Genomic DNA, 8449 nt, shown 5'->3' with positions numbered 1-8449 from the left:
AATACAAAAGTTAAAAATTCATGATCATAAATTTTTTTATAAATATAGAATAAGAAAATGTACATTCTGACACCAATAGCACATGCCTATGTGTTTGTGGCAAGTAAATTCATAGAGTTTTTGCATGCAATTCAAGTTAGTTGTTATCAGGTTAAAATAAACTATCCAAACTCAAAAAAATTTTATGCATGAATTATGGTAACCAGAAAGGAAAACCTGACAGTTGATACAAAAAGATAAAGAGGAAAGTATCAAAGTACCTTACCACACATGCAAAAAGACCTTTTCATTGATATGCTACAGCTCACTTCATTGATTTGATCTCATTGAAAGCCTTCAACAGCATAAAGGGGCAAAACCAGAGTTCATATCTATGTTTGCTTAGTGGAGACAGACTGCACCTAGACCATATGAGAGACTTCTACTAGGCAAGACTGCTCTGAAAATTGAGGCCTCCTCAAAAGGCTTCCCAAGAAAGATGCCCCAGAAAGATGCTGCCTTCATCCTAAAGACATATTCTACTAAACCAGTGGAATCAGATCTGCCCCAACCTTCAGTAAGACAAGGAAATGCAAGACATAGAAGAATTCTGTAGCATGAGATAAGCTTTATCTAAGAATTATCAGGCTCCTGATGTACAAACAGGGAGTGAGGTATTCCAATTTAAACAGAAAACAGAATAAACTTCTGATGAACCCACTTTCTTTTTCAGCTACGGCCTTATTCTTTGATTTCTTTCACAGAAAAAAAATTCTTTCTCATTTTCTTCTCATCTATTTATATTTCTAACCATTCCTATAATACATTCAATTATCAGTCCCAGGAGGACTTCCCTATAGCTCAGATGGTAAAGAATCTGCCTGCAGTCTCCTCCTGCCTGCAGGAGATCTGGGTTCAATCCCTGGGTCAGGAAGTTCCCCTGGAGAAGGAAATGACAACTCACTCCAGTATTCTTGCCTGGGAATTCCATGGACAGAAGAGCCTGGTGGGCCACAGTCCATGGGGTCCCAAAGAGTTGGGCATGACTAAGCAACTAACACACAGACAAAATGCATTCCATAGAGCAGTTCTCCTGGGCTCCCTTATCATACCACTCTCCCCCCGGGTGCCCCTTCCAAATAGAGTCTCTTGCTTTGTCAGTTTGTGTGTCTCCTTAGACAATTCATTTCCAAGTGTTAGATAAGAGCCTACTTTCGGGCCCTGGAAAAGGGGTTCCTCTTCCTACAACAAATGGTGACTCAGGTGGGGACTCTTCTTTCCTGCAACGGACATCCTAACCACTTGGGATGCTCAACAATGGGCTTGCCTGCCCATAGACCAGGCCCAGTGGATGCAACTGGGATCCTTTTGTCCTTGGTCTCCTCCTAATGGAGACGACTCCCCAGAGTGCCCCGATTGGGTAAGGAACAAGAGGCTTTACTGATCTTTCTCCCCTTCCTTCTCTCTTTCATCTTCTTAATCCTTTCTATCCTACCATTTTTTCTAGTGCCCTGGTCCTGGACCCACAAGTTTGGTCAAAGGGCCTCAGCCTGAGATGAAGGTCAGAGCCTAATCACCTTCAGTTGGCAGAGAATTAATTCTGATTCTGTTCTGGTCTGGTCTGGTTTCTGGTTGAGCCAAGTTCCAGCCCTCCCTTCCCTGGAAGCCCAGTGTAAAGTCTCATAATGCCTGGGTGTCAGCAGGTGGCAGGAGACATCTGTAAGGCCACCCCTTTTGACTCCCTCCCCTGGAAGATCCCCTGAAGAAGGAAATGGCAAACCATTCCAGTATTCTTGCCTGGAGAATTCCATGGACAGAGGAGCCTGGCAAGCTACAGTCCATGGGTTTGCAAACAGTAGAACACGACTGAGGTACTGAGCACATAGACATACACATAATACATTCAGTCCCACCAAATTTCTTAAAATCCTAATGTTTCCTGTATTTTCACATCCAAATGTTTGTTCAGTCATGTGTTCGTTGCTCACTCATTTCTGATTCTTTTGTGACCCCATGGACCATAGACCGCCAAGCTACTCTGTCCATGGGATTCTCCAGGCAAAAATACTGGAGTGGGTTGCCATTCCCTTCTCCAGGGTATCTTCCCAATCCAGGAATCAAGCCTGGGTCTCCCACCTTCCAGGCAGATTCTTTACTATCTGAGCCACCTTCTTCAAGTGACATTCAAAATCTGACTGCCCTTAATGACCTGCATTATTACTTAGCAAGTCTAATTCACTCTCATTTCTCACCTGGACTATTCTCCCTTCTCCAATTCACACATAATTTTTCAATGAAGTCTTTTAAAATTTTTCATGTGATGCCAGATCTCAGCTCAAATATCTCTTGTGGCTTCCATCTCATGTAGAATAAAATTAAACACTCTTACCTTCAATATTAGATATAGCCTCCTCTGTCTCTTTACCTCTCTAACCTTATCTAACTTTTTATAGCCTTTTTGCAACCCCATGGCCTGCAACATGCCAGGCTTCCCTGTCTTTCACTATCTTCAAAGAAAAGTATATAAAATGTGTATATATATATATATTTAAATTATTATTAAAAAACAGCTATTGACTACTATCAAAGTTACAAACTGTAACACACTAATAACTAAGAAGACACATATTTGTCCCTCCAGAATAATATTTTATTTTATTTTTTATTTTTTAAATTTTAATTGGAGGTTAATTACTTTACAATATTGTATTGGTTTTGCCATACATCAACATGAAAACCACCCTCTAGATGTTTGTATTAATTACTTTCATTCACATCACTTTGTTATTGTTCATGGTTCCTTTATTAAAATTCACACATGGTCACATGTATGAATTCTAAGTTCAAAATTCAATGTATTTGATGAGATTGGGTACGTTCAAGATTGTATGGAGTAGACAAAAAATTCAGTGTATTTGGATAAATTCATATATTAGTATCAGCCACAATTCTATAAACAGGCAGATTAATTCCATCAGCCTAGAAAGACCTTTTGTGTTCATTCTTTAGTCAGAATTGTCCCGTAGTCCTCATCTCTCCTCCACTATATATTTCAGTAGGTATTACTTTTGCTTATTCTAGAACATCACATAAATATAATTACAGACTGATTATTTTTTTGCATTTGGCTTTTGCTCAGTATCGTGTATATGAAAGTCATGCCTGCTTTTCTTTGTATCACTATTGTATTCCTGTTTACTGCTAAGTAATGTTACATTGTACAGATGGGAAAATATTTGCAAACCATAGTGCAATGTGCTTCTGCATTATACATTAACCAGACCTCCAGAAATGTGATAAAACCTGTTTGATCATAAACATCAGTATTCTTTTTTCTTTTCTTTCCAATGTCAGCAACCCTTTAGAAGGTTAACTTCTGTTTTCCTAATTCTGTAAGGGATCACAGAGACCTGCTGCTCACTTCAAATGTGCAGATCTGAACTAGGTACCTTTTGTGAACTTCATAAAATGTCTGTGTCATTTTCATGTATGATCCTTTGTCTCAAAAGTGTATAGGACTGTGCCTTTGACTTCTAACAAGTGAAACACTTCTCAGCTTTCTAAAGACTGTCTCTGAGATTATAACCCTCTATTTGGCTCAAATAAAATTCTTTATTTCTCCTTTGATTTGATTTTTAGTTAACAGCTATCATCAGGAAGACATGAGATAGTAAGTGCTGGTGAGGATGTGGACAAGGGCGAACTTTTGTACACTATCAGCGGCAATGTAAATTAGTACAGTCACTAAGGAAAACAGCAAGGAGTTTCCTCTGAAAATTAAAAATAGAATTGCCATATGATGCAGTAATCTTGCTCTTGGCATTTTTCCAAAGGAAATGAAAAGAGGAAATTAAAAAGATAACTGCCCTCCCATTTATTGAAGCACTATTTACAATCTCCAGGATATGGAAACCATCTAAATGTCAACCACTTGGTGATGGATAACCATGTATATATACGCACACACATGTCCGTTGCATACATCTAATATATATGATGAAATATTGTTTACCCACCAGGAAAGGAAATCTTACTGTTTGTGACAACATGGATGGACGTTGAAAACACTGTGGTAAATGACATGTCAGAGAATGACACATTCTGTGTATAACAGATGTCAGATCTAAACCCGTCAAACTCGTGGAAACGGAGTAGAACGGTGGTTATTGGGGCTGGAAGTTGGGGGAATTCGTGAAAATTTTAATGGTATAAACTTGCAACTCATAGATAAGTAAGTTCTGGAGGTGTAATGCACAGTTAGTGATTTTCATAGTCCATGATTCGTGTTTCTGTTCACGCTCAGTGGTGTCCAACTCTTTGTGACCCCTTGGACTATAGCCTGCCAGGTTCCTCTGTACATGGGATTTCCCAGGCAAGAATACTGGAGTGGGTTGCTAATTCCTTCTCCAGGGTATCCTTCCGACCCAGGGATCAAATTGGCATCTCTTGGGTGTCCTGCATTGGCAGATGGGTTCTTAACCACTGAGAAACCAGTCCATAATACTACATTATAAATTTCAAACTTAGTAACAGCCTAGATCTTAATTGTTCTCACCACAGAAAGGAAATGATAATTTTGTGACATGAATAAAGTGTTAACTAACACTATGTTGGTGATCATATTGCAATATACAATGTATTAAATTAACACATAGTATATCTTAATCTTATAAATTTTATTTGTCTATTATATCTCAATTGTGAACAAACAAATATAAAACCTAAAAACTATCTAGATGGCTTTCATCAGGTGATGGGTTAAATTAACATTTGTATCTACATTTCATGTATTCAGCAGCAGAAAGAAATAAGCTATTGATAGCAACTTCAATGAATATCTGTATAATTTTGATTTGTATGAAAGCCAACTTTAAAATATTACACACAATATTATTATTTGGTTAAAATTACAATTTTCAGCTTCATGAGATAATGTAAGAGATATGTCTTACATTAACATTGTGTAAGTTTAAGATGTACAGCATAATAATTAAATATATGTATGTATTGTGAAATAATTAATAAAATAACCTTAGTTACCACATACAACACCTCACATAGTTACAATTTTCTGTGATGAGAACTTTATATGTAAAGCACATATTCTTTATCCATCCATTGACAGACTGCTAGGCTGTTTCCATGTCTTGAGTACTGTAAATAGTGCTGTAATGTACACTGGAGATGAGATGCAGATATCTCTTTAAGGCGGTGACTTCATTTCTTTCAATTATTATTAGCATTTAGAGGACTTTCCATATTGTTTTCTATAGTGGTTGTTCCAACTTACTTTGCCACCAGCAGTCTACATGCCTTTCATTTTTGTCCTCATGCTTACTGTAGGCACTTGTTATCACTTATTCTTTAATGATTATATGATAATCATTTTAACAGATGTGAGGTAGTATCTCACTGTAGTTTGGGTTCACATTTCCCTGTTAATTAGTGATATTGAAATGCTTTCATTTATCTGTTTGCCTTTTGAATATCTCCCTTGGAGAAATGTCTATTCACGTGTTTTGTTTATATTGGTAGGATTTTTTGCTATTAAATTATGTGTGTTTCTTAAGTATTTTGGATGTTAATTTCTTATCAGATGTGTAAATTGAAAATATTTTCTGTCATACCACAGTTTCTATTTAATTTATGGATCATTTCTTTAATGTGTAGTAGCTTTCTAAGTTGATATAGTCCCGCTTGTTTAGTTTTGCTTATATAGCTTGTAGTTCGGTATCATCAGTAAAGTCATTGCCAAGACCAATGTCAAAATGCTTTCCTCCTATGTCTTCTTCTAGGAGTTACACATTTTCAGGTTGTGTGTTTAAGTTCTTAACCCATTTTGAGTATTATTTTTTGTAAGTGCTATGAGAGGGTCCAGTTTCTTTCACGCATGAATATCCAGTTTTCCAGCATCATTTACTGAAGAGACTATGTTTTCTCCAATAAGTATTCTTGGCTCCTTTGTCAAATATTGCTTGCATGCTAAGTCGCTTCATTTGTGTCTGACTCTTTGCAACTCTACGGACTGTAGCCCACCAGGCTTCTCTGTCCATGGGATTCCTCAGGCAAGAATAGTGGAATGGGTTGCCTGCCCTCCTTAAAGGGATCTTACTGACCCAGGGATCAAAGCCTCATCTCTTACATCTCCTGCTTGCAATGCAGAGTTCAATCCCTGGGTTGGGAAGATCCCCTGGAGGAGGAAATGGCAACCCACTCCAGTATTCTTGCTTGGGGAATTCCACAGACCAAGGAGCCTGGTTGGCTATAGTCCATGGGGTCACAAAGAGTCAGACATGAGTCAGCAACTAACACTTGTCAAATGTTAGTTGATTCTATTTGTAAATGATCTATTTCTGGGCTTTATATTGTATTGCCAGGAGTGTCACAGCCTGAGACGAGCTCCCCTGAGGAGACGCATGGTCCACCTGAGACTGTGCCCTCACAGAGCACCTGGAAACGTGAGCAGCTTGGATCTGGGAAGTACACAGGCATATGGCCCACCTGGATGTAAAAATAAATTATCATATAATAAAGCATAATGAGAAAGAATATATACAGCTGAATCACTCTGCTGTCTAACAGAAATTAACACTACATTGTAAATCAACTACACTTCAATAAATTTTTAAAAATCTGCATTCTATCATGACAGAGCACACAATCTGCATACAGAAAGAATCAGTTGAGTGTCTATCAGCTTTGGCGAATCCTGTCAGCTACTGGGCTCCAGGCAGCCTTTCAGTGACAGCTTTGCTTGCCACTAAAGAGGAATCAACAGGAGGCCAAGGAATTGATATTTCATTGTCTAAAAAGTGATCCATTGAAGACAAGTCACCAGCAGAGTTTGTCAACCTCGGGAAATGACATTTTTTAATGGGGCGGGGGGAGACAAAAATCATTGCTGGCTAAATTGACAGGCTTGGTTCTCTAAGGTGGGGACTCACATTTGAAAATCCAATCAATCCTGCCTTAATAAAGTGATCCAAAAAAATCAGAAAGAAAAATTTTAAAAATCTGATCATAATGTTATGGGAACTCTCTTTTAAGTTAAAGCCACTTTTTTGCTGGTGCTTTCAAACTTTTTTCTTTGTGTTTGACTTCTGACAATTTAATAATATGTGTCTCAGTGTAAATGCCTTTCAGGTTTAATTTATTTGGGGTCTGAGTCCCATGAATCTGATGTTCATTTATTTTCCCATGCTTGGGAATTTTTAAGACATTTTTTTCTTGAAATTAGTTTTCTGTCCCTTTCTCTTTCCCTTCTTGGATTTTCATAAGCATGTATTGTTTTCTTTGTGCTGTCCCATAAGTCCCACAGCTTCTCTTCACTCTTTTTCATTCTTGTTTTCTTTTTTTCTTCTCTGACTGGATAATTTCAAATGACCCATCTTCTGGTTCACTGATTCTTTCTTCTGCAATATTAATTTTATATAGAAGTTCTCTATTAAATTCTTTAGTTCAGTTGTATTCTTTAGCTCTAGGATATGTGTTTATTTTTATTTTGGGGTTATTCTCACTTCTATATTGAATTTTTCATTTTGCTCATTCACTGTTTTTGTAATTCAGTTTAACTGTCTGTGTGTATGTTATTGTAGTTCATTGAAATTTTTAAAAAGGATTATTCTGAATTCTTTGCCAAACAGTTAATAGATCTCCATTTCTTTTAGGTCAGTTCCTGCAGCTTTAATTCCTTTGGTGGTTTAATGTCCATTTGATTTTCTGTAATCCTTGATTCCTTGTATTGGCATCTATGCTATGAGCAAACAGTCTCCTCTTCTAGACTTTAAAGGTCTGCTTCAGCAGGGAAGGTCACTGTACAACCTTCCTTGTTGTGTGGGGCTTCAGGCTATGTTCTACACTTGGGTGAGGTTTTTGGAAGAGGGATGAATAAGGCTGCAGACTATGTTCAGTGATCAGGCAGGGTCATAGGCTGGGTTGTGATACAAGGTGAGGCTGTTTTCTAGGCTTTGCAGCTAGGTAGTACAATAATTGGGCTCTGAGGGTCACTGTTCAAGGTGCTTGGTTATATGGGTTCAGAGATTATTCTTAAAAGTAGAGCAGAACTTCTGGCTTGACTTCCTGTCCACAGATGGGTACTGTGGCTGCCTGGGTTCTCTGGGCAGGGTTCCTGATTGGGTGGAAATGGAAGCTATACTCAGAAGTTAGGCAGACTTGTGAATTTGCTTCCCTGCTCAGGCAGAGCCATAAGCCAGCACCATGCCTAGTATGGCTTGTAGGCTGGAAATCCAAATAAGGTAGAATTTCCAACTGAGCTCTTTGGCTACCAGCTCAGTTCTGCAGATGAACAGAACCACTGGCTGGGCTCTTTACTTGGATTCCGTGGCAAGAAGAAATGCAGCCCACCAAAACTTCAGTGCTGGTTACTGTGAGCTCTGCCCACTTCTTCATCTCAATTTGATTCCCAGTGCTTGAGCCTGGGAATTCCCCTAGTGATTCCCACAAGGTCAGA

At 38.3% G+C, this 8449-nt stretch overlaps 1 pseudogene; it reads left to right on the top strand.

Annotated features, from left to right (window-relative positions):
- The first annotated feature begins 478 nt into the window (after positions 1–478).
- Positions 479–8449, top strand: part of LOC104998719 — a 30959-nt pseudogene continuing 22988 nt past the window's right edge.

Source organism: Bison bison, unplaced genomic scaffold (genome assembly GCF_000754665.1).
Source record: "Bison bison bison isolate TAMUID 2011002044 unplaced genomic scaffold, Bison_UMD1.0 scf7180017864334, whole genome shotgun sequence".
In the NCBI taxonomy this organism is placed as follows: Eukaryota; Metazoa; Chordata; class Mammalia; order Artiodactyla; family Bovidae; genus Bison; species Bison bison.
This window is presented reverse-complemented; position numbering and strand designations above follow the sequence as displayed.